Source organism: Meriones unguiculatus, chromosome 3 (assembly GCF_030254825.1).
Source record: "Meriones unguiculatus strain TT.TT164.6M chromosome 3, Bangor_MerUng_6.1, whole genome shotgun sequence".
In the NCBI taxonomy this organism is placed as follows: Eukaryota; Metazoa; Chordata; class Mammalia; order Rodentia; family Muridae; genus Meriones; species Meriones unguiculatus.
The window spans coordinates 95,809,611-95,837,187 of NC_083351.1; the positions used below are offsets into that span (position 1 = coordinate 95,809,611).

The 27,577-nt window shown below is 42.6% G+C and overlaps 1 long non-coding RNA gene across 1 annotated transcript; it reads right to left on the minus strand.

Annotated features, from left to right (window-relative positions):
- Positions 1-11,817: 11,817 nt before the first annotated feature.
- Positions 11,818-26,643, minus strand: LOC132652786 (uncharacterized). Its single transcript, XR_009590345.1, has 3 exons — positions 26,037-26,643; positions 13,917-14,027; positions 11,818-12,537 (listed from the first exon to the last, which is right to left on the minus strand). It is a non-coding gene; the product is annotated as an uncharacterized LOC132652786 (long non-coding RNA).
- Positions 26,644-27,577: the final 934 nt, after the last annotated feature.

Sequence of the window (27,577 nt, forward strand, 5' to 3'; positions counted from 1 at the left end):
TTCTGACTAGAATCCTGATAGTGCAGGCTTTAAGACTAACAATTAATAGGGCTTCATGAAGCTACAAAGCTTCTATTCAGGGAAGAAAACCATCATTTGAGCAAAGAGGTAGCTTAAGAAACAAATAACACAATTAAAAATGAAGTATAACCAAATAAAATTTCTAAAAGACAAAACACAAATGGTTAAGAAACATGTAAAAAATCCTCAGTCACCAGGAAAATGCAAAATAAAACTACTTTGATATTCCATCTTACCCCAGTCAGAATGACCAAGATTAATAAAACAAATGATGCCTTTCTAAGGAAACTGAGAATTGATCTACCTCAAGATCCCAGCTATACCTCTCCTGGGCACATACCCAAAGGACTCTACAACTACTAAAGAGACACTCATTCATCCATGTTCATTTCTGCTCTGTTCATAATAGACAAAAACTGGAAACAGCTAAGATGTAATCAAGTGATGAATGGATAATGAAAACATGGCATATTTATACAATGAAATATCATTCAGCTCTCAAGAAAAAAAGGAAATTATGAAATTTGCAGAAAGGGCTAGAAAAATCATCCCGAGTTAGATAACCCAGACCAAGAAAGACAAACATTACATGTTTTTGCTTATATGTGGATGTTAACTTTAAGGTTTAAATATGTATGTTTTGTTTAGAATAACCACAGAGGTTGGGCAGTGTGCTAGGTAGTTTTTGGTCAACTTGACACAAGCTAGAGTCATCAGAGAGGAGGAAGCCTTAATTGAGGCCTCTGTAAGATCAAGCTTGTTGGACATTTTCTTAATTAGTGACTGATGGGGGAGCCATGAGGAGCAAGCCTGTAAACAGCTTCTCCATGGCCTCTGCATCTTCACCTTCCTCCAGGTTCCTGCCTTGCTTGAGTTCCTTGCTTCACTCCTTTGGATATGAACTGTTACATGGAACCCTTTCCTCTCCAAGTCACTTTTGGTCGCAATGTTTCATCACAGCTGGTGACCTAATTAGGTAGAAGGGACCAAAGGAAAGGAGGGAACCATTCAAAGTGAGGAGATACAGTGCTATAAAGGATAAAGGGGGTGCTAGCAAAAGACTAAAAGGAGTTGTGAGAAGTTGGGTAAATTGTCTTTTCTGATAAATGCTGGAAGAACAGTGGGAAACTGGGGACCCAAATCAGCTGAGCACTTTACCCAAGGCTTATTTTTATTATTACAGCTCCTTTGAAAACAGCATTATGAGTTTACCATTCAGCAGAGGAACCCAATTCACAGTCAAACATGTTCAAGGTTATATAAAGCACAAAATGTTATTTTCCTTCAGAAAAATGTCTGAGGTATGAGAACACCATCTACCTGAACTATTCTCTAGAAATCGTGACTTCTCACATTTGTTGGCATTCCCAACTTTCTTCTTGAGAAATGTCAACATGAGTTATTCCCATGCCCATGTCACAAATATCCTCAAGTAACCTTGATTCAAATCCAACAGGGGTAGAGAATAGAAAAGTAGGGAAGATGAGGGAAGATGGGTAGAGATAACTAATATCAAAGGACTTTTGAAAAGACTGGTGAAAACCTAATACTCTAGATACTTCCTAAAATATATAGTTAAATGGATCCACCATATAACAGAGGAGATAATAGTAGTGTATATATAATATATATATAATGTTATATATATATAATATATATTAGCCATCACTCAAAGGGATTGCACTGATGCTCCTACTAAACACTATAGGCTAGTATCAATGGTATTGGTTACCCTCCACAGCCTGATGGTAAATTCCTGTTCCTGAAGACAGCATGTACTTATTGCATAGAACATGTAGAAACATAGCTGGTAACTATTTTTTTCTTTTTAGCTCTGGCTGCCCTGGGACTCACTATGTAGACCAGGCTCTGCCCTCTAACTCACAAAGGCCGGTGTGCCTCTGCTTGTTGAGTTTTGTGATTAAAGGTATGCGCCATGCTCTTAGCCTGATATTGTTCATGAGGCCAAGAATGTGAGACTAGATAGATCATGGGCTCAGGGGAAAACCCACTACTGTTATTCTGCTAAGTGAACATGGAAACGTAACAAGTCCTAATAACAAATTATCACACTCAGAGGCCAGTGCATCCCTCAGCACTTACAGAGGAGCTTCTTTATTCCAGTAGTGGTGATTAACAGATAGATCCACACTGGACACATGCAGAGTGAGGGACTTTGGAGTGATCAGCCCCACATGGGGTATCTTAATCCTCTCCCTTCCCTCAAGGCTCAGGGATCTATATGGAAGGAAGGGGTTAAGATAGTGAATAGTTTTAAGGAAGCAGCACTTTCCAGACACAAGAAAGCAGATGTATATGTGAACTCACAGAGACTGTGATAGCATGCACAAGACCAGACAAAAATCTTAGCATGAAGGAGGGAAAATGGGCAGAAAGTCTGAACCTCCCCCTTTGCAATCAAGAAGGTATTTATGAATGATAGATTCTGCAAGAGGCAAAATCAATCTTCTCCAATGGAGAGACACGGGGAATCTCAAGTACACTCTAGGGCAGGTCTTATGTTTATGGGAAGATGGCCAACACAAATGGGACTCTGCTTTTTTATTTTTTTATTTTTTTATTTTTTTTTATTTTTTTATCTTTATTTCTTTATTTATTTTACAACTTTTTCATTCTGAATAATAACAAAGCAATATATTTTTCACAGTGCAGAACAAGCCAGTACAGGAGTGTAGACCTTAAACAAATTCATAGGGATGTTGCAAATCATTCACAAAGTACTTAGTTAGACCTCAAAGGTAAACATAGAATATGTTTTAAAATGAATCAAAAAATAGATATAAGGACAGATACTTTGATCAGCTTCATTTTGGTTGTGGGTGGGAGTTTCACAATAATGTAATTTTTGAAGAGTGCATATTCATAGTGCTTAGCTTAGGTCTGAGAGGTCAGAGAGAGACAACTCTGAGATATATCAGAAAAAAAAATTGCATCTCCCAGCCACAGTCCAGCTTATCTGATCTTCTTTGGAATTTACTAGTATATTCAAAACACCTTTTTTTTTTTTTTTTTTTTTTTTCAATGCAGTTTATTCAGGAACATTGAACTATCCTCGGACCCTGGGGAAAGCCAGCCCACAGCTTAAATAGCCTCTGGGTAGCCAACCCAGGCGTGCCACGGGGGCAATGCAGATAGGTCCACATACATGGAAGCAAGCCAGATCCTCGGCCTTAGCCAAATGTGGAGTTGTTCCTGAAAGAGAGCACTCACCATCGGGAAGGTGGAAGGCGGAAACCAGCTCCATCTTTAAGGCATAGCATTCTGCAGCTCTCTACAGTTCCCCCTTTTTGTTTTAGACGCATCAGGCAAGAGTAGAGGTCTGATCTCTGATATTAGAAATAAATTGGGACTTTGTACAGATGTTCATTTAGGTGTCATCCACCCAAAGAGCATCGGACCCGTCCGATACCTTTTTCTCAGAGGCGGGACCTGGGGCATCAACCCGCATGCAATCAGACATGCTCTTCTCTGGGTCCAAAGCGGCTGACCCTGAGTGCAGTGCTTAGCCTCGCATCCTGAGCGTATCATTTTAGCTTTTTATGGTATCCAACCATGCTTGGGGAGAATGTCTTGCTTCAATGGCTGTAAAGGCCTGAATGATCATGGCTGCATCACACTGTTGTGAGACTCTAATCTTGCATATATACCACAGGCAAACCAAGGAGACCAACACCAGAAGGCCTGCTAACACTCCCATGCCCACCCATTCCTTCAGATGATTCATGGCTGCAGCAATCCATGTTGATAATCCTGTGGCTAGTCCTGCGTCCACTCCGGTAGAATTTACTGTGACAATGGCCACTCTCAGCTGCTCCATCGTAGTATCGAATTCTCCAGTCCAATTACCTAAAATATAGCTCGACAATTGTTTAGACAGATTTGCAGCGCAGGAAAAATTCTCATGTTGTATGCTAGCATACGACTCTGCTTTTTTAAAGTGGCGTTTTTTTCTTTTCTTTTTATTTTTAGAGAAAATGAACATGAATTTGGGTGAGTAGGGATGAGGGGAGGATCTGGGAGGAATTAGGGGATAGGAAAGAATATGATAAAAATATACTATATGAAATTCTCAAAGAATAAGTAAAAAAATCATAAGGAAAAAAATTATAAGAAATAATTACAAAGACTTCATGAATGGGAATGTGGAATACCTGGTCCACTATCTGAGAAGACAGAAGAATAAGGCTTTGAGCATTCTATACCCCTCTGTGAGTGCCGTTTGGTGTCAGGATTAAGTTAGTTTCATGAAGTCCTTTCTCCAGACTTTGTTACCACCCACAGCTCTCTTTCATTGATCATTCTGAGCCAAGTCAATATAGCCAGCACCAGCCTTTGGCCAGAGATGGGTTTGCAGAGGAAGCATCACTTCCAGCATAAGGAAGTTCAGCTTCCAGCATAAGGAAGCCTTGGTTTTCGGATTTCATTCACTCTAAAGGGACTTCCTTCCTTTGACTGAGCATGCAGATAAACAGTGGAAGTGCACAGTGCGAGATGGGGGATGTGCTTCTTTACACAGAGAATTCTGCAGGGACAAACATCTCACAGTGTTTCATGGAGCAGGTGAGGCTGAATCTATTCCCATAGAACATCGAGCAAGGTTGGGGTTTCTTTTGAAAACGATGAGAACCCAGGTGAGAGGAACAGTACTGGGTCAGACCAAAATGGAACAACAGCTGGAAGGAACCAGACAAGAGGTGAGTTGACCCAGGAGAGATGACCACGACATTCTCCAGGTTCCGTAATAATGAGAGCTTGGAAGTGAGTGTGGTGTCTGATTAGTTTCTGGTTATTGAGTGATGTAAGTCATCATCATGAAGCCTCTCAAGGTCACTTGATGACCTTGGGTATGCTGTTGTTGATATGTGCATGTTTTCCCCCAGGACAGCCTTGCCCCTGATTTCTGAGAACCTTATCTTCCCCTCCACCCTCCACCTGCCAATCATGTTCTCTGCAACCAGAAATTCCACCATCTTTCCAGTGATAAGAACTGAATTCTTATCCTAGCAAAGTATGGGCCCCAAATACATGTATGTACTGCATGGCCTCTTTCTGCTCTCTTCTGAAACTTTGTTCCTAAACTCACTCCTTGGAGTACTTACATAATGAAATGTCACATTTCTCTAGGTCCATTTGCATCAGTGTATAAGAGTGCTGCATTCGCTCTCATTTAAATATCCCTCCACAACAGAACCACTCCCCAGCTGCTACCCCATTTCACAGCTCCCTTTAAAGTCAACTTCCTAAAAAGAAGGCCTATTTCTGTCTGCACATTCTCACCTCTCATTCTCTTTTGGGCACATATCAAGCACCATTTTGACCAGCAATCTTGTTGGCATTGGCTTTATCAAGGCCACCAACAACTTTCATTCCCCAGGTCCTATGGCCCAATCTGATTCTCAGCAGCATTTGGGAGACTGTTTATTTCTCCTTCTCTTTGCTGGCTAGTTTTTTTTGTCAACTCCACACAAATTAGAGTCAACTGTAAAGAGGGAACATCAACTGAGGAATTTCCTCCTTCAAACTGGCCTGTAGGTATGTCTGTGAGACATTTTCTTGACTGATGATTGATGTGGAAGAGCCCAGCATGTGGGTGGTGCTACCCTTGGGCAAATGGTCCTGGGTACTATAAGAAAACAAGCTGCGCAAGCCCTGAGGAGCAAGACCCGTAAACAGTAAACAGTGTTCTCCGATGGTCTCTGCTACAGTTCCTGTCCCCAGGTTCCTGCCTTGAGTTACTTCTTGGGCTTTCTTGTATGATGAACTGTAACCTGCAAGCCAAATAAACCCTTTCTTCCCCAAGTTTCTATTCAATCTTGTCTTTATCACAGTGACTGGGAAGCAAATAAGGACACATCCAAACACCATTTTCTTGTGTTTCTGCTGGATTTTCTCCATTTTCATGGGCCTTTCATTCTCAGTGTTTTTCAGTAGATTATTTAAAGGTCTTTATAGAGCTGGTCAAGCCAGATCTTCTAGTTGCAATTTCACTCAGATGCAGGGTGATGAGTTCCCATCAACAGAAAGCTCTTTCATTGTCCTCGTATTACAGATGCTGTTATCTCTTCCTGATGTTGAGGAAAGGCATCCGTCAGGTTGGCCAGCAGGTGAGTTGGTGTGGAAGTTTGCTGCTGAATGACTGTCACAGGATTGCAGTGGGATTGTCCAGAGAACTGTGGGGAGTGCCACATGGACAACTGTCCCTGGGTATTGTGAGAACAGAGGCTGGGAAGGCTTTCAGACCAAGCGTGTGGTTAGAGTTCCTCCATGGAACAGGTTGCTTCTTTCCCCTCTCTCTCCTTCCCTCCCTCCCTCTTCACTTCCCCTCCTCTCCTGTCCCTCTCTTCTTCATCTCCTCTCTGTGTCCCTTTAGTCACACTGACCTGTGATGGCTGAACTCAGTGTCAACTTGGTTGTGCTATCAAACCCCATTGTTTAGTCTAATATATTTTAAGTGTAGGCAGGGAGGTTCTTATAAATACAGGTGACACAATCATTTTGAGTTTGAGAAAAAAGCACTTCCTTTGATGGTGTGAATAGCCTCTCTGGGTCAGTAAGGCCTTGGAGTAAAACTGAGGATTCCCGGAGAGGAAGGAGTCTGTAGTACACAGACTCTCCCTAAGGAGGTAGGCAGCCTCCAGCCTGCAGGCCTATTCTGCAGATTTTAGACTTGCCAACCTCAACTGTGTGAGTTAACTCCCCACTCTGGTTAGTACACAGTCTAATATACATTAGCTCAGTTATTGTATTTGGAGAACCATGACTAATACATACCACTTACTGCAGAAATAATAATTCTTTAAAATTTACAATAAATACACACGAGTAGAAAGTATAATCAAAATCAACTCTAATCCTAATGTGCAGAGACAATGTGCACAACAGAGGCTGCAGTGGTTTCTATGTTTATTTCTCTTATTCCACACTTGCTTCCCAAGTGGAGGCTTTCCCTGCTGTGTTTGCACCACTCACTAACGAGAGTGTCTAGCCAATGGCAGCGACTCAGTAAACAGTGCTGAGTGGGGTAGCTGAGGAAAGAGCAGGATATAGAGAAGAAATGATGGAGGAACAGACCATCACAAAATGATGAAACTCACAAAATTAATTTAGAGAACTTTGAAGATAAGAGCTGTAATTCGTGGGAGCTACTACAAGGGAGTTGTCCTCAGGAAGCTCAGGAGCCGGATCGGAACATGCTGTCCTGACATGTAGGCCTCTCTTACATAGGCAGCGGAGATGAACCCCAGGAGCACAGGAAACTATAGGGTTCACCTGGCAATACGCATGAGGAAGATTCAGCAAAGGAGCATGGAGGAATGAGATCAAGGGGTGACAAATAGGGTGCACGTGAGAGCAGGCAGAGTAAAGGCTTGGGCAGTGGCTTAACTTGCTGTGGAGGTAGAAAAAGGAACGTACTGGGAGCCAACGAGAGGACAAAAGGCAGAAGCCACACTGTGTGCCGTCCTAAGCTCCCTTTAAAAGCATGTAACAATGGGGTACAATAGAAAAACTCTTAGAAATCAACAGGAGAAACTTCAAGGCAAGTGAATAGTGCAGGCTTTGCTAATGGATGTTGCTATTTCTGGTGGTGGTGGTGGCGGGGGCCGGGGGAGTGAAGGAACACAGGGAGAAGGTGACCAGGTGCTCTTCAGGAATAGGACAGATAGACATAGGCTCAGCTGGGGGAAAAAGGTCATGAGCTCTTCAGAGAGAAGATGGTCATGTGATCAGCAGGGAGAAGGAGGTCGTGAGCCCTGCAGGAAGATGGTTATATGATTTGCAGGGAGAATGAGGTCATGTGATATGCAGGAAGATGGTCATATGATCTGAAGGGAGAAGATGGTCATGGTCCCTGCAGGGAGGAGAAGGTCATGTTACCTGCAGGGAGGAGATGAACACTCAGGGAGAAGATGGTCATGTGATTTCAAGGAGAAGACAGCCATAGCAATTATGTGTGGTCAGCTCTGTTGAGCAATGATTCAGGGTAGGGGAGAGGAGCTGAGCAGAGTCATGAAGGTCCCTGTGCCTCAGAGTAGGATGGGAAAGGAGACACTTTAGACAGTTTGATGCAAAGTTTAGCTATCGATTGAAAGTGCTTCTGTAAAAGATAAGTCCATTGGAAATGTTAAATATTTTCTTTTAGTGGGTCAAAGGAGTCAGGTCTCATGTGGAAAGCCTGGGTAAATAGTCACCCATTGGTTAATGGGGAATTGTTAAATAGAGTAGAGGGACAAGGATGTATCAACAGGGGATTAGAGGAAGAACTACCAGTTCTCACTGCTTGAGCATCAGTGAACAAGTGAATTTTAACCACTGGGCATAAAACAGTGTGCTGTGAATACTCACTTTGATTCCTCCTGGGCACTAACTGCAAGTTAATTCTGTAACACTCAAACAGTGAGCCAAGCACATTTAAAATATAAAGACCAATTTTATCATTTGTGAAATTCTTTTTCATATCAAAAACACCTTATATTTGAGCGGCTCACAGGTCTATCTAGGAAATGAATGCATACTTTGATGTTTATTTTGTCACTTTTGGAAGATCAGTTTATGAGGGTATTCATTTTCCTTTAGGGAGAAAGAGGCCTTTCCTTATGTCTTTGTATTGTGATCTCTGACAATTTGCTAGGCTTCTGATATTTGGTGATATTGCAAGATGCAATTAAAGTTGGGTACCCATGTGAATTTATCATAGCAGGGACTTGGCAGTTGAAAGGGATTAGTTCATGATCCATACTTACTAGAGACCACTGATCATATTTACATGTATTGACCAGACATGGAAGAATCTAGAGTAAGTCATAACTCATTTAAGCAGGCAATTTTCTTTTTAATGCACTTTGAATCCTGCGGGGTCCCATGCTTTGAGTGAGCCACATGCAGCAGGCATTTCGATGGTAACGATGGGCTCTTCCTGCCTGGCCCATGGGCATCGTAAGGTTTTGTCTCTTTAAATGGCGTGTGAGGCAGAAAAAGAGCAGCAAATGCTTTTCCCTGATTTAGACTGTGGAGAGAGCTGACATTCACGCAGCCTTAAATGTTGGTTCTCCTGCTTCAGCCACCACCCAGATGGTCTTGGCAGCAACACTGCTCAAGGCTCTGGGATTTTATCACACAGGGTCATAGGGCAAGGAAATTACTTGGCTTTGCCTGAATTTGCTCTTGTGGTGTGTGTGTGTGTGTGTGTGTGTGTGTGTGTGTGTGGTGTATGGCTGTGTATCTGTGTAGCATGCAAGTGTGTGAGTGTGTGTGTGTACACACATGTATGTGTATGTAGTGTATGTTCATGTGTGTGATGTATATGTATTTGTGTAGTTTGTGTTTGTGTTATGCTTGTGCGCGTATTTGTATAGTACATGTATATATGCATTTGTATATGTTTGTGTATTGTGTTTGTGTGTGTCTGAATATATGTATTTGTGTGATGTGCATGTGTGTGGAATTGTTTGCACATGTGGTATGTTTGTATGTATATTTGTGTATTGTGTATATGTGTGTGCAATTTGTGTAGATATGTATGCATATATATGTGTGTTTATGTATATATGTGTGTCTGTATGTACTTGTGTAATGTGTGCATGTGTATTTGTGTGTGTAAGTGTAGGTATGTATGTGTTTGAGTGTGTGTGCAGGCATGTATGTATGTGTGTGAGTGTGTTTATGAGTGTGAGACTCAGATAATCTTGTTCAGGTATTTGCTGCTTTAAGATGCCAAGTGAAGAAAAGTATTTATGTTATAATTTTTAGAGACTAGTCCTGGAAATGCTTGTGTTAAAAAGGCAGAAGTGTTGATGGCATTAATTCATGGCACATAGGAAAGCAATCTTAAGTAGGGAAAACGAGCCATTCTCTACAACAGACATCTCTCACCGGTTCCCAGTGAAGGGCAGAAATGAACACAGGGGAAGCTCCGTGACTGTACTGAAGTGAGCCCTCACACGGAGAATATATACATGTATGTTCATTGACTTCAATGCTGGAATCTCAGGAGCATTTAAATTCATCAACCCCTCACTCCTCTTTTGTTGGTGTCATAGTTTGAAGTTACTTAGAAGTAGATAGGTAGAATTACATAGTTTATGTCTAGCTATATGTGTTCTTGAATAGATGTACAATATCTGTAAAATATAAACACAAAATATATAGAAATATGTGGATCTCCTTGTAATCATGTCCAAACAGCCATAAAGATACATGGATTTTTTTTCTATCCATATTCATGTGTAGAGAGATTTAATCCCCACATCATATTAATCTTGTTTTATGTCTAGGTCTGTGAATAACAGTTCTTGAGTAAAATCTAGCTTGCTGTCTGTATTGTAAATAACACTTTGTGAGAACTCAGCCAGGCCTAATATTTTATACAAGTCTGTCTCCTTTTGCACCACAACGGGGACAGAGTAGCTGCGGCATAGGAGTATTCACTCCCTGGTGCTTCGCAGGGAAGTCTGCCGATCTTTGTTTCATTTTAACTTAGGTTTGCCCAGACACTCACCCTTGCATCGCCATTTTCTATTGCTTTGCTTGCTGTGTGTGTGTCTAGGACCACTCCCCTTTGATAAAACTCTTCTTCATATCTTTCTGTGCAGAAGAAGGAGGACCCGAGTTTGATGGCCAGCACACATGTGTAGTGGTGCTTCTAATCCGGCTCTGAGGGGGCCCAGGCAGCAACCCTCTGGAACTCTGGCCAGCCAGCCAGCCAGCCTGTTTGGAGAGTTCCCGGCTGGGGAGAGTCCATGCCTTAATATAGAGATTGGTAGTGCCCAAAGAACTGTATCTGAGGTTGACTCTGACTTCCACAAACACATCCACCTGTGTGGATGTGTCCATACATGAACACACACACACACACACACACACACACACACACACAGACAGACACACAGACACACTCCCTCTGAAAACATTCATTTGAGCTGTCATTTTAGATCTACTTTTGCTAGGCAGCATACAATTTTACTTCAGCGTCTATTCTTTGAAAACATCACTCATTGTCTTCTGTCTTTCACTTATCTTAGGTAAAACTCAGTATCAGACTGTTGCTCATTTGGAAGTGGTGAGGGGAGGGCTGTCACTCCACTTCCAGCCTGGCTGCTTCAAGAGCTCTAATTTCTTCCTTTTCAAAGAGCTGCTTTGCTGTGGTCTGTCAAGGTGCATTTTTTCTCTGTATTTGCTCTGCTTGGTGTGTGCATAGCTCCTTGATCTGTGCAATGACATCTTTTAGAAGCACTGGCAAATCTTCAGCTAGCTCTCTTTAGATATTTCTTCTGTGTCTTCTCTTGACCTTCTTTCCCTGGAACAAACACTGCTCTTATTTGAGCTTTACACTGCACCTCTCATGCCTCTAGCATTTTTCCTTTAGCATTCCCACTCCTTTTTTTTCATGGCTATTTTTTTTTCAGCTTAGTGTTTTCTACCCTAGAAATCCCTCTCCACATGCCTTCCCTGCTCTTCAGTCTGAGCATCAGGTTTTAGTTATTATATTTTTTCAGTTCTGAGACATCAATTTGATTTTTTTATAAAGTGAAGTTATTTTGCTAGTTCAGTTATATTTTATAAATTTTTCTTTTTCTAACTTTTATTTTATTTTTATTAATTACAGTTTGTTCACTTTATATCCCAGCTGTAGCCCAGTTCCCCATCCCCTCCCAATCCCACCTTCCTTCCCTCTTCTTCTCCTATGCCCCTTCCTCCTTTTTTTTTTTTAATCAAGGAGTATATCCAACTCCTTGAAGTCCTTTTTAAAGAGCTTCTGGTATTTTGCACACCTGTTTCTCTTGCTTGGGACTTGGCATCTCATCTGCCTCACCTGTGCCTCACAGCTGGAGGGCTCTGGTTTGGGAACTAAGAGAGCTGGCATGCTACTGCCCTCTTCTAGGGAGGGGTCGGTTCCCACGGTGGGCTCTGCTGTGGCAACTGGTGACTGACAGTGAAGCAGAAACTGGGTCAGAGTTGAGATTCCCACAAGTTCTGGTCCACTTGCGCTGCAGCCCTGAGGCTGTCAGCCCCCTCTGTCCCGTGTGTCAGCCTCACTGTCCCATGTGTCAGCCTCACTGTCCCGTGAGTCAGCCTGAGTGTTTGTGAGTTCCCTCCCGGCTTGTCCCTCCGTCCACCGCACACCTTCACAAACCTTCAAATATGGTTCTGTCTGGGTGCTCAGTCTCACTCTCAAAGCTACATGTAATTTCTGAAAATGTCCTGGGGAAGAAACCTACCCAGGATCTCACTCTGCTCTCTGCCTCTCATAGTTCACCAGGAGCCATCCACTCTTCCTCTCCCGTCTCTCTAGTCTCCCGGGTGGTGGATCCTTCCGAGTCTCTTCTCTTCAGTAGCAGTTGCTGTCAAACCCATGACCCTGTCGTCTGCCTCGGGCCCTGCATCCAGCACCAGGGACGCTTTCAGGTGACACCGATGTTGAGGTCTGAAGCTGCTGTGTGGGCTTTCCAGCATCGGTTCCTACATCAGTTCTCACAGGTCTCCAACGACGTCATTCTCCTTTTTAAAACAGATGTTTTCAGAATTTCATGTGTGAACTGTATCTCCAGCACTTGGCCCCCTCTTCCATCAGACTCCTGCCATGTACCCCCTTCCTAAACCAATGATTTCTTCTTTAATTATTATTGTTAGACACATGCACACACAGATGCACACACATGTATGTACACCTTACTGAGTTCATTTAATGTTGCTCTTATGTACATATGACTTGGGCTCATAGCATGGGTTTGAACAATGGGGGAAACTGATCTCTCTCTCAGCAGTCATTAACCATTATTGCTCCCATCTGGAGTGCCACCTCATAGAATTTGCTTGGTTTGTGTTGACATGTCAACTGGTATTTTATCCAGGCTTTTAGTGATTCTTTTTGGAACATTGATCTATGTGTTTCCTTTGTATCTATGTGAGTAGAAGCCCAATTGCTCCTTGAAATTCATATTTTTCAGTACTTTAAACATATTGATTGAAAAGCTCTCTCCCTTGATTGCAGGTTAAGCATGGCTAACAGGTCTAATTGATTTTGCAATTTTTTTCCCCCTGGATGAGGTATCTGATTGGTTCTATTAACATGACTACTAAGGATTGCCTAAAATAGTTTTATTTCTATTTTGTAACTTAACTGTGCACTAAAACATAAAAATTGATTTGACCTTAAACACATCTATACTGAACAATTTTACTTAATATAAAAAATATATACTATATAGGATGTGTGTGAGAAGACAAATGTTTAGATAAATTAAAATATTCCAGTTAATTTGTTGAGTTACATTTTTATACACATTTTCAGAACACACACACACACACACACACAGAAACTGACATCAAGGTTATCTCTTAAAATGTCTCAAACTAGGAATCTACTGTTAGTTACTGGAGGCTCGCCTACTTAGAGTAAGGTGATGCTACTCAGGTGGCGAGAAGGAGTGATTGCCAGGCCAGAGACAGCTCTGGTTAAGTTGCCAGTATACTGTCCAACCTGACATAGCCTCATGAAAGAGATTTATCACATAGTCATTGCTTTGTGTGTCCCCTCTGTGCTCATGAGCGGGCCTGTGATTTAAAATGTTATACTGCTGAGGACCTTTGCTCCTTTAAAAGTCAAAGAGAATAGGTCCATGATTATTGTTTTCTAAAATACATTTGACATCCATGTATCTTATTTTTGATAAGTCAATGTGTCAGAAGAGAGTCATATGTAAAATTCTCACCCCATAAATGAGCTTAAATTGAATTCTGAGAATTCGAAGGGTGTGGCTGTTGACACCCTAGTAGAACTGAAAGATGCAGGCACAGCTGCTATCAGAGGTTAGACTTTGGTTACATACCTAGAAAAGGCATAATAATAATCAGAAAAGGCAGAATGAGAAGGTTACCATGATAACTTAGCAGTTGAAGCAGAACTGTGGATAACAAGCCTACTTTATTCAATGAATGTAGCCTCAAGTTCCAGAGAGGTGTTTCCATGTCCACTCAAAACCACAGTTCTGTGGAACAAAAGAGGGTAACGTAGGTTAAGATGATACAAGGACATTACATGCATGTAAAAATGGGATGACACAATCCACTGTTTTGTGACACAAACACACACACACACACACACACACACATAATGTGGCTTAGGGTATGGCTTCTCGGCTTACAAAATAAGGAGGCATTTTGATAGCTTTGCATGGTTCAGTCTAACTTTAACGGTCTGCTGAGGAGAAAGCCAGGCTCAAAGTCAGACACTGTTCTTTCTGCATAGTGTTGTTACCTGCTTACAGGGCATAGTCTGTGGTGCTAGGTTGTTTCTAGCCGATGCCATCACATGGTCTGTGGTTAATAAGACCAGAGTTTTCCATGTGGAGAACCAACCCCAAGGAAGGGAGTGTTCTAAGTCTTCAACAGTTTGCGATGGACAGGTTATAACAGGGCTTCCCTGCGGCTACATTTCTAAAGTGTGAGTTCACAATGGTCCGCTCAGGATATTGAGGTTGTCCATCATTTCAAACACCTACCTTCTTTAGGATGGGAACATTCAAGACTCCATGTTCCAGCTGGCTGTGCAGTGCAATGTGGTCAGCTATAACCTCCCCTGTTGGTGCACTAGCACCAGAACCTCTGCTACCTGGTGTGATAGTTGAGGTGTTTAGTGCATGTGAATCCTCAGTCCCCTGTGGCATCACTGAATTTTGTTTCTTCTTCTTTTTATTTTTCTTTTTTGCTGGGTCTCTGAGAGTGGACACCACTACAATCTTTACCTTTTTGTTACCACATGTGGTACCAACTTCCCTATCCAGGCACTTAGCAACTGCTAAGTATGGTTTGACTGTTCAGGTCTATGGAAAAGAGTGGGCAGGTATGGCAAGCCCCCAGTCCCAGGGATGTGCCCCTCCAGTGGATGAGGGAGCCAAAGAGAATGAATTAGTAGCTGTCTCTGATGGATGCCATTAGAAAGACAGGAAGCAGTTGGGGAATAATTAGAGGCTGAGAGGAGAACACCTGGTATCGGTGTTTTATGATGCCGCCCCTCCGCCCACGAGCGTGCCTTACAAACCGTGGGCAAGGTAAGAAAGCTCAGTTTATGCTAATCCCTCAGTGTCTGCCTTCCACTCCGATCTGCAGTGCAGCCCTGGATGGTGGGACACAATAAATGACATTTCTGTTTCCAAGGACACAGTCATCTTTCTCCTTTCTGCATCTAGCATGCCAGCAAAACCTCATCTCCATCCCACTTGGTGTTTTAGTGTTGAGCAACTGAGCACCCTCACCACATTTCATACCTTAGCTAGGTCAAATGCAAACAGGAAATGACAGCAGCTGTGCCTCAAGATGACAGGTAGCTCCCCCGAGGAGGCAGGCACAGTGGCGTGGGATGGATGTGCATAGAAACTGGGGTGTGTTTACAGAAAATCATAGAGGAAAAACAACACCGTGGGAAGAAAATGCTTAAACAGAACAGAGGCGTGCTGGCTGCCTCACAGTGAACGAAGGTGTGAGCGTTGAGAGATCTGTGGGGAAGAGGGCTCCTGGTAAATAGTCTTCAGAATGTTCTCTCTGAGACTATACCAGACTCACGGAGTGGCATTCCTAACCAGTCTTTGTGCTCTCATCTTTGGTAAGTCCGGGAGGACTTTGTTAAGCCATAGACATATTGATGGCTTTAGGTTTGTAATGTATATATTTTTGTGTTTTCTAAGAAACCTTTATGAGCTAAGAGTGTAATGACCTGCACTGTGCAGCATGTAAACCCAACTGGGATCCATTTCTCTTCTCTCATGAGCACTCCGCAGAGGGACAGCGGCAGCGACAGCTACTGCCTTGTTCTCTGTGGTTCTGACCTGGGGACAGTGTCAACTTACAAGGTGTGAGGTAGGCAGTTCTGGGGTTGTGAGGCTACAGGGTTTTATTTCAATGGCTGTTTTAAGGCCCTGGGTTAGTTCTAACCATCACATTCATTAGAATCATCCCAAGGTAGTTACAATCAGCAGACAATATGGATATGAGGTCCGGTGTTGGCACAGCCTGGGTCCGAGGGAAAGAAAACATGAGTTGTAGATGCTCAAATAGACCCCAGATGCCAGGTGCTGTGGCTCAGATGTAAAATGTCACCCACATATTCATGTGTTTTAACACATGGTTTCCAGATGGTGGTTCTGTTTTGGGAGTTTGGAAACTTTGGGAAGTAGAGCCTAGCTGGAGGAAGCCCATCTCTGGGGGTGTTTAGAACCTGACCCCATTTCCTATCTCTCTTTGCTTCCTGATTTGTGGAAATTTGTTACAAGCTGTGCAAGAAGCTTCCTCCACAACAGCCAGAGCCCCAGATGCTATACCTTCCCCATCATGAATCTCAGAGTTAAAATAACTCTCCTCGTGCCCCAAATTGCTTCTTGTCAGGCTTTCCTGGAAGTGATAATGTTCCGCACAGTGGTTGTTGAGTGGAAGGAAAGCCCAGGTGGCTGCTCAGAATAGAGGTGCTTCCTTAGGAAGAGCACAGACTGATCTTAGTGACATTGAGCCCATGTCTGCGCTGTTGTTCTAAAACAAAAATAGATAAGCTCCCTGTATGGGAAGGCTGGCACAGCCAAATGCTAAGAAGAGAGAAGAGGGCTGAGTCAAAAGTGTCTGCAAGGATACTGGGTTAGCTTGCTAACGCCGCTGGAATAAAGCCCTCCAGTCTGTTAGTCTAAGCAGTGTGGACTTTCTCAGCTCTGAGGTTGCAGGGTTAAAGCAAGGGGCCTGTCAGGGCCATTTCTCCCCAGGTCTTGCTTCCTCGTGTGTGGCTGACTGTATTCTCATTGTGTCTGCATGGTCTTCTCTGCTGTTTGTGCCATAATCTCACTTTGTGTTAAACTCACCAATCACACTGGACTCATGCTCAGACTAAAGGCCCAATTTTAAAGAAATTACTTTTACAAAGACCTTCTCCAATACAATCATAGGCTGAGACCTCGGGTGCTGTGTATGGGTTGGGGTCACAAATCAGCATAGAACTGATCCAGTGGCTATGCAACGAACCAAAAGGAGGCACTGGGCTCAGATCTGCATGTAAGCGCCACTGGCTGACGCTTCCACTCACCTTGGAGATCCTCATGAGCAGGATTTCATTTTTGAATGTCCGTGTATTCTTTCAAAATGACCTTTAAATGGAAGATCAGCAAATGCAAACTGAACTATCAATGTAAGCTCTTCTTGACACAGTACTATCAAGAGTGAGACTCAGAGCTACAGAGGCTCCTGGCCCAGCCTGGCAGGCAAACAGCTGCATTTTGCTGGCCAGACTGTCTAGTGTAGGCTCATCTTTCAGGGGTAAAGAGAGACATTTGCCCCTTGAATAACACTGGTGCACAGAGGACAGTCAGGGGAGGGAAGTGGAGAGAGAATTTGGGAGTAAAATCTGCAATTAAAAGTAGTTAAAACAATTTACTAGAAAATACAATGGGAGAGAATTGGAGGATATTAAATTTATTTCTTCTAACATACTTAAATCGTGCGAGGATTTACTTTAATAAAAACATTAGTTAATTCTGAGTAGCACCCAGAGCATCACAACTGTGATTGCTTCTCTTAATCATAGGTAAGCCAGTAAGAAATACTTAGGCAAAGTTAGAAATTACAGAATGAAAAAGCAGTTTGAAAGGAAGGGCGAGATCTTTCTATCTTCTGATAACTTCTTCAATTTCCTTCTTCAAAAGACTTGAAGTTCTTGTCATACAAGTTTTTCACTTGCTTGGGTAAAGTTACACCAAGATATTTTATATTATTCGTAGCTATTGTGAATGAAGTTGTTTTCCTAATTTCTTTCTCAGCCTGTTTCTTATTGTATACAGGAAGGCTACTGATTTTTTTTTGAGTTAATATTTTATCCAGTCACTTCACTGAATGTGTTTATCAGCTGTAGGAGTTTCCTGGTAGAATTTCTGGGGTCACTTATGTACACTACCTTATTGTCCATGAATAGCAATACTTTGACTTCTTTCTTTCCAGTTTGCATCCCCTTGATTCCACTAGTTGTCTTATTGCTCTATCTAAAACTTCATGTATGATATTGAATAGATATGGAGAGAGTAGACAGCTTTTTCTTGATTTTAATGGAATTGGTGTAAGTTTCTCTCTATTTAATTTGGTGTTGGCTATTGGCTTGCTGTATATATGACTTTATTATGTTTAGGTGTGTACCTTGTATCCTGATCTCTCCAAGACTTTTATAACGCTAGAAACCCAGAACAATGGAAACTGCAAGGAATCTGTGAGGATGACCCTAGCTAAGACTCCTCACAATGGGGCTACAGAGCCTGAACAGGCTAGCTCCTGTCCAGGCAAGACTTCCAATGGGATTGGGACACCAACCCAACCATAGAATATTTGACCTACAATTTGTCCTGCCTACAAGATGTAGGCAGGTAAAGGTGGAGCAGAAACTGAGGGAATGGCTAACCAATGACTGGTCCAGCTTGAGACACATTCCATGAGAGGAAGTCCACCCCTGACACTGTTCATCATATTCTGCTGTACTTGCCTAGCATTAGAGAGGCTTCACCCAACAGTTGATAGAAACAGATATAGAGACTCAGCAAACAATAGGCAGAGATTGGGGATCCTACAAGAAAATGGGGAAGAAGGATGAAGGAGGGAGAGGGTTCAAGGATGCCACAAGAAAATCTACATAATCAACTAACCTGAGCCCATAGGGGCCCAAAGAGGCTGAACTGCTAACCAGAGGACATGCACGGCAATGGCCTAGGCCCTCTGCACATACGTAACAGTCCTGAAGTTTTGTCTTTATGTGGGACTTCTGACAGCGGGAGAGTGGCTGTCTCTAACTCTGTTGCCTGCCTTGGGATCCCTTTCCCCTAATTGTGCTGCCTGGTCTAGCCTCAATAGGAGAAGATGCTCTTAGTCCTACCGCAAGTTGATATGCCAAGGCTGGTTGATATCCAGAGGAAGCCAGACTGTTTCTGAAGAGAAATGGGGGAGGGGTCCCTGAGGCAAGAGGATAAGTGAAAGGGAAGGACTGGGAGGAGAGGGGGGAGGGGAAACTGCAATTGGGATGTAAAGTAAATATATAAATTACTTAGTGAAAAAGGAAAAGAAAGGAAAAGTGAATCTCTTTTCTTATAAGGGTTTCTTTTTTCTCCCTTTGTTTTAAATTGGCTTGAGAAATGTACGAAATTTATGCTGTGCAATGTGCTGTATATGTGTGTGCAAGCACGTGTGCAGATGAAGCTGTGTGAGCTGTAGCTGCACACACTTGTGGAGGGCAAAGGGCAAATGCAGATGTTTTTCAGGTGCTTCATGCCTTATTCTTCTGAGACAGGGTGTCTCACTGGCCTAGAACTTGGGAAGCAGGTGAAGCTGGCTGCCTGAAAGCCCCAGGGATCTTCCTGCTTACACTTGCCCGGCAACCACAACCAGCATTTTAAAACCTGGATTCTAAAGATCAAATTCAGGCCCTCATGCTTGCAAAACAACCGCTTTGCTGCCTGAGTCATTTAAGCGTCACAGTGAGATGTGTGTGATACATGTATGGTTACATTATGATCAAATCATGGTCATAGCATGTCCTAATTATATTGAACAAAACAGCTCTTAGATTCTTAAAGATTTTTCCGGATGCATAAATAGCAGAAGTTCTGCTCCTGGTCTTTGTTCATTTCTCTTCATGTTCTTAGTACTTGTCTCCCATCAGAATGTACAAAGGCCTCCCACTTATGCTCTCTCTGATACTAACACCCACAGTGCCCAGGTGGCCCTGTCTGTAATCATTGAGTTCTTCACTGCTGTCTCTTTTTTCACTATTACCAATAGTGTTAGAAGGGACAGAGTATCTTTGCAAACCTTTGACTGACTGACTGAATAATTGATTGATTATTAATTAATTGACTGATTATTGATTGAGTATAGTGCACAGATCTAACCTAGGGCCTCATACACACACAGGCTGATTGCTCTACTGATGAGTCACAGCTCCAGCCTCTTTGCAGTGCTTGAGTGTTTGACCTGCATATGTATGCGGCACATGCATGCAGTGCCAGCAGAGGTCAGAACTGGAGTTACAGGTGGCTGTGGGCTGTCATGTGAATGCTGGGAGTTGAACCCAGGTCCTCTGCAGGGGCAGCAAGTACTCTTAACTGCTGAGCCATTTCTCAAGCCCGTCTTTGCAAGATTTTTAAAAGCAAAAAACATACATATCACATTGACAGTAGATTGTAAAAACAAAGTTTAATTGTACATAATAATTTTGATTTGTAATTTCAAATTCAGCCCTAGAAATGTATAACTATAAAGTCTCAAAAGCAAGTCATGCTGTTTCCATAAACCCACATCAGCAACAACATCAATTTCTTTTCTTTGAGCTACTTGACTAGCAGGCTAAAAAATGGCACCATAATTACTTTAGAAAATGCTTTATATGCTTTTTTGTGTGTTTTTGCGTCTGTGAGTTTAGGTTTGTGCATGCCATCGTATGTATGCATGGGACATTCAGATGCATGTATGCCATGGTATGCATGGAAGGTTTGAGACATGGAATCTTACTGTCCATTACTTGGTATCCCAGTCCAGCTGGACCACAAGATTTGGGGAATTCTCTTGTCTGTGCCTTTCATTTCTTCATAGGAGAACTGGGATTTCAGATATATGCTACGATATCCGATATCCACATCTTCCTCAGTTTGGGAATTCAAACTCAAGTCCTCATGTCTGTGCGGCAAGCATCTTGCCCACTGAGGCCTCTCCCAGCCCTACTATTACTTTTCATTCTCTTTTCTTTAATTTTGACTGGCTAAAACTTTTATAAAATATTAATTCTTAGAAAGTTTCATACAATGTATCTTGATCATTTTCTTCCCCCACTCCTTCCCCTAAACCCCTCCCTATATCTACCCGACTCTCCATTTGTGTGTGTGTGTGTGTGTGTGTGTGTTTATAGGAGACTGTCTTGAGTAGGTGTCCTGCTCCTTGACTCTCATTCTTTTCCCACGTGTTTCTTGAGCCTTAGCTGTAGAGGCTGTACTGTAAATATGTTTATGTGTGTGTGGCACCCTGTGGCCAGTTGTTTTTTGCATTTTGACAATTGTGGGGTTCTGTAGTGGTCCTGGCTGGAAAAGCTTCTCTGGTAAAAGATGTGGGAGCTACCCTTATCTGTGGGTGTAAGCTGAGCTTTTAAAATGAGATTGGTGATCTCACTGACATAGGGAGGTGGCAGTATCAGGCTCTTCTGGGTTTTATGGCCTCACTAGTAACAGCAGATGGCTAAATTTACAGTATCAGGCACGAACACCATCTTACTGAGTGGTCCTCAATAAGGTAGGTGACTACTGGTTATCCCCAGATAAAAACGCCACTATTGCACCATTTGAGATACCTTGCCCTACTGGTTATTGCTGTGGTTTGTAGCCTTACGGCTAGATAGCACTATTAATTTCTTTTCTCACTGGGTAGTTTGCATACCTGTTGAAACTATGAGAGTCAGCTCTCAGGGACAAGCCTTCCATTTCAGAATCAGATCAATTCCGCCAACCCCTCTGTCTGAAGTGTGTGGTGCGCCTTCAAAAATTGGGTTCACCTTTCTTTTCTGGAATGCACCAAGGGCGATGGCAATAGCAAATATTGCTTTGGTACATTTTGGGCTCCTCTTGGTTCAGAATTTTTGATGGCTATGTATACTAGCCTTTTGGTTGCTGTGACACATACTTGAGAGAATTATTAAAAGGTGGGAAGATCACTTAGACTCATGTTTTCAGCTCATGGTTGTCTTGCTGTGTTGCTCTGAGACTTTCATGGAGCAGAATATCATGGCCGCAAATGCATGTCAGAGAAAAATAACTCACCTCACAATATGCAGGAAACAGAGAGGAATACAGGAAGGGGTTAAAGCAAGCTGCTGCCCCCAAGGATACACTCCAAGTGGTCTGCTCCCAAATACTCTCATATGTGTTACCTATCCTTCAGCTCTTCCTTGACCTACCAGCCAATAGGGTTTGCTGTCTTTGCTGGCCTTTGTTACCTTATATTATTTACCTACTCTTTTTATATCTGAGAGAATTTATTCCCAGTTCATCTTTATTTATTGTTAATAAATTAAAGCTGTGAAATGTTAAAGCATAGAAAAATTTGGTGGATTATTCCTCAGAAGTTTTGTATATACTTTCAATATAGAAATTTAAAAATTTTGTGTGCAGGGACTATTTCTGACATGAACTCAACAGCAGGCTCTTTGACCCGCTCCCCTGCCTCACCCCCCAGGGAGGAGCAGCCCTGCTAGGCCACAGAGGAGGACTTTGCAGCCAGCCCTGAAGACACCTGATAAACCAGTATTAGATGTAAGGAGAGGAGGTTCTCCCCTATCAGTGGACCTGGAAAGGGGCAGGGAGGAGATGAGAGTGGGAGGGTGGGATTGGGAGGGAAAGAGGGAGGGGGATACAGCAGGGATACAAAGTTAAAAAAACTGTAACTAATATTAAAAAAATTAAAAATTTAATAAAAAACTTCTTAATCCAAAAAAAATTGTGTGTGGTGTGTGTTTATGATGTATGTGTGTGTGTTTATGTGGTATACTGTGTATGTGGGCGTGCAGATGAATGCATTTGAGTGCATATACATGCATACACACATGCCATGGCATGCATACAGAGGTCAGAAGGCATGTGGGAGTTGGTTGTAGTCTTCCACCATTTGGGTGGCTCTGGGGATTAACTGAAGTCAGTAGGATTGTGGCAAGTGCCTTTACCTACTGAGCCATCTTGGGTTCTTAAAAATTTTTTATAATATCGCATTTATTAGCGAGGCTTTTGGATTGTGTGTGCTAGTTTTAAAATCCTTTCTGAAATTAATATTATAAATAATTTATCTGTGATTTTTTTCCCTAAAACTTTTGTGATGTCGGTTTTTAATCTGAAATGTGCTTTGATGGGATGAGGACAGCTTATATTTTCCTTCTACTGAGATGAAAAGCTAATTGTACTAATATTACCTATTGAATAAGTCATCAGCTAATATTGATCTAACCGCTCCTCTCATCCTAAGCTGAAGTCTCACGTTTCCAGTGTCAGTTCCGTACCCAATCTACTTTTAATGGTTCAATTTATTTTTCTACAGTATCAGATTAGTTTTAATTAGTTTATCTCAAAGCAGGCTGAGGGAGAGCACGTGTGTGGAGGGATGTGAGAAGAAGTTGGTAGGGGTGAAGAGAATGTTGTCAAAATTAGATAAAAATGCAAAAATATGAAGTGCAAATTGCAGTTTCAGACTCTGGGGTTTCTCTACAAAGACGCACATGTAAACATTCTGATAAAATGTGTCTTTTAGGAAGAATTGAGCTCTCTGTCACACAGACACACACTGATTTTACTTTAGCAAACAGGGTCACATATTTAGAAACTAAGAAAACAGTCCTTTAGCCCACTAGTTTGGGCATTATCTTTGAGCTTTCTTTCTATCAAACTGACAGTTTTCTATCACACCATGTTGAAACTCTAAGGCTAAGAGTGTCCTCTATATGCCACTTGACAATAAAGTGTGGCAGAGAGAATTGTGAAGGGACACATGGAGACAGGGTTTCCCAGCTTCCCTCTGCAGCTTGGCCACACTGATGATGAAGCAGGAAGTCAGGTCTGAGCAGGAAGCTGCTGAACTCCCTATTCATCCTTGTTCTCTTTGATGACAACAATGAGGAACTTACCCTGACAGATATGATATGAGAGAGAGATATCCTGAGCTGGTGAATGCACTACTGGAGAGCAAGCCTCCCAAATGCACTGGTCAATGAAGGCAGGAGGGAAATAGACAAATGCTGTCCACCCTTAAGACCTGGAGGACATCTGTGCTAATTGCAGTGTCAGTCATCCAAATGAACAAAATCTTTGCAAAGGTCATCGCTCTTAAATAGATATTTCAGGATATGGGAAAATCCCCAAACTGAATAGCACAAACTGTCATGCAGCATAAAAGGGAGAGGGATTCGCTAGCACACTGGAGGCCCTGGTTTTGATTCTCAGCATTAACATAAAAAGGTAAATAAATAAAAATGCCTGGACTCACATCATGGCATAGGTCTACGTGTGGCACACGATCAGGAGAAACACAGAATTTTCTATGGAAACACTGCCAAAACTGAAAATTTAACCACAGGCAAAATGTGACTCTGTATTTGTGAAGATTAGAAGCACTGATTTCGTTAAACCAAAGCAGCTTCTTATTCTCAATGCCTTTCCCCTCTGTTCCCAGGCTCTTAGAGAAGCTGCAAGTCAGCTGTCATCTAGTCAGTGTTACGATTCCGGCAAGCACCAAGAATTTCTAAGGCAGTATTTGAATTTTCTCTGGAATTCAAATATATGTGTCCCCACTCTGTGTGTGTATACACAAGTTTATGTGAAGGATTTTGGGGAGAAGCTGTGTGAGGACTTCATTTCCAGTAATTTGTGGGAGACAGCTTCAAGTAGGCAAGTGAGTTTGTAGAGTAACTCAGGGTAAATATAAGGGGATACATTATCATTAAGAGGAAAGTTGGCGGCATTGTCTTCCTCTGTGGCCTGGTAAGGCTGAGGAAGGGGCATAGGAGAAGAGGGAAGGAGGACTGGATTGGGAGGGGACGAGGGAGGGGGCTTCAGCTGGGGTACAAAGTGAATAAACTGTAATAAATTTAAAAAGGAATTTAATAAAAGGGGAAAGTTGGCTCCCCACCACAGCTGCACAATACTCTCTGCTGTTGTGGGAAGCTTTGGGAAGGAGGAAGGAAAATGACAGGCTCCAGTCAGAGTAAGGTTTCTGGATGCAAAGAGGCACACAACTCCAGATGTGGGTTTTTATCCACTCTCCTCCTAACTGTCAATCTCCACAGCCATCCATCAGCCATGACAATGGACCAACTGAATCCTGTTGCATAAATTCACACCATAGGTTGCCCTTATTCTTATAAGGAGACTTAGCTTCACAAAAGCTCTGGGGCATACAGTGATAGAAATCTCTAATTACACATGCAGAACAAGAGGCCGACAAGCCCTCCACCCTGTGTCTTTCTCTCTGTGTGTGTATGTGTGTGTGTGTGTTGGGGTGTGGAGAAATGCTCCCTCTTCTGAGGAACCACACTGATTTATCAGCTATAGCTGTGGTCCAGAACTTCAGACTCCTTGGGGGCTATTTCAGCCCAAGAAATGCAAATAAACAAAGATTTAACTAGATGTCCAAAGCTTGTAAACGAGGCAATGGGGTCATACTGTCAGAAAGGAAGGGCATGCTTTGAAAGAATATTATTTTAAGTTGAGATTTACTATTTGTAGCCAAAAGACAGCGAAATGGGTTGTTTTATCACGTTCACATTGGAAAGTCAGGGATATTCCAATGAAAAAGGGCACTTGGAGATGGGGAGACGACTCTGTGGGTAAGGCAGTTGCCCTCTTTACTGGACTAGAGTTCAGATCTTCACAACACACAGTAGGTATCTGTGAACCCAGCACTCTAGAGGTGGAGAGGCTTGAGAGCCCCACGGTACACTCGACTATGTGGAATTGGCAGGCTCTGGGTCTAGTGAGAGGCCCCTGCTTCGGTAAATGAAGACAAGAGCAGCTAAGGAAGATGCCTGGCCTCGGCTTTGGTTCTCTGTGTTCTTGGAAACACGTGTGTATGTCCGTCCGATGTATGCTTATCTATAAATATGTGAACATACATACTTGCACACACACAAATGATCATACATATGCAGAATAAAAAAGAAAAAAAAACACAGTCCAACTATTGGAAGGAGGAAAGAGGGAGCCACATGCAGGAGGCAAGTGGAGGAGGGTCCCTGCCTCTACTCAGGGAGGAAACCCTCTACACTTTTCTTCTTGTGTCACTATTCCTCCCAGAAAGACACCAGAGTGAGCATTATCAATTGGAGGTGCCAGTTTTTAACTCTGTTTTAATTTAGTTTCTTATGTCTCTATCTCTCTTCTCCACCCCAATCCCTTCCAACACCCCAACACTGGGTAGGAGAGGAAAAAGGTTAGTGGGGAGAAGGGAGAAGTTTTTCTTACCTACTTCCTGCTTGTTAGGGTCCTCAGGTTCCTGTGGAAATTCCAGTCTTCATTTCAGGATATCTCGGACTTCTCTTCAAACTGTATCAACAGCAACAGCAAGCAGCAGGGGTAGACACCAGCAGCTTTCTTTTTTGGAGCCTTTAGCACTCTCTAGGCTCTGGCATTTATTCCCTCTCCAGAGTCCTCAGATTTAAACTATCTGCATCTGCCAAAGGACCCCTCTCAGAGCCTGCACCAGGCAAACAGTCTGCTACTGTGGACAATCAGTCCTACAACCCACACCTGGGGTCAGAACAAAAACATGTTTACATTCAAAGCAATCAATTATTATTGACTACTAGTAGAAATTATTTGAATAACGTATTTTGCTCATAACAGTGTGCACACTTAATTTCATTATTACAGAAAGCTTATTTTACAGCTTTAAATATGAATAGCATACTTAGGGATCTTGTTAAACTGCAGTCTCCTATGTAATTAGTTTGGGTGAGCTCTGAGGGGTGCATTTCTCGCCAGATCTTTGGTGATGCTACTGATCTTAAAAGAAGCTCTTGGGTAGCAAAGCTGAGAATCAGGAACTCTTAAGCAGAGGCAAGAACATTACAATCTCCTAGCCCCATGAGTCCTATATATATGGGCATGACTTTCAAGAGAGATATTATTAGCTTCTGTCATTTATATAAGAGGATTTATAGACATTCTACTATGAAGGGAAAGCAAGGACTTCTATCACAGAGGAGCACAGGAGAAGGACAAATGAGTGGCTGGACGGCTCCGGCCCAGCAGTCGTGTATGCTTAGCTGTGCACAACACTGGCATCCAGAGAAGATGAAAACGTCAGTGAGTGTAGCCATTGGAGTCTGAGGAAGAAAGTACATGTCCATAAGGCTTGCTTGGCTATGGCAAAGACTTAAAATGAAACGGGCCAGGGAGAAGTCACATAGCCAGGGAGGCAAAGCCAGAGCTCCTTGGTCTGAATGTAATACAGATACATGTACTAACAAAGGCTGTTTCTTATGTATCCCAGTGTGCATGTCTAGAATGGGATTTTGGCCTTCCAGATCCTCACTCAAAATCCTGCAGAGTCTGGGCTGAGAACCATTCATGCAGAGTAGGTGATGGCTGAAGGGAACAGATAACCCAAGAACAGGACCATGAAGACTGGATTGGGGCTGGGATTAGGAACGGACAGTCTTAGTGACACTAAGAGTCTGTCATAATTTGCTTTCTATTGCTGTGATGAATATCAGGACCTAAAGCAACTTGGGCAGGAAGGGATTTGTTTAATCTTACAGTTTGTAATCCACCATGAAAGGGAGCCAAGGAAGGAGCTCAAGGCAGAAACTGAAGGAGAATTCAAGCTTGCTCAGCCTGTTTTCTTATAAAACTCAGGACAATTTCTCCAGGTGTCACACCCCACACAGTGGGCTGGACCACGAATAGCAAGCATTTATCAAGAAATTGCTCACATGGGAATAGTGGTATACAACTGTGATTCTAGCACTTGGGAGGAGGAGGCAGAGGCAGATGGATCTCTG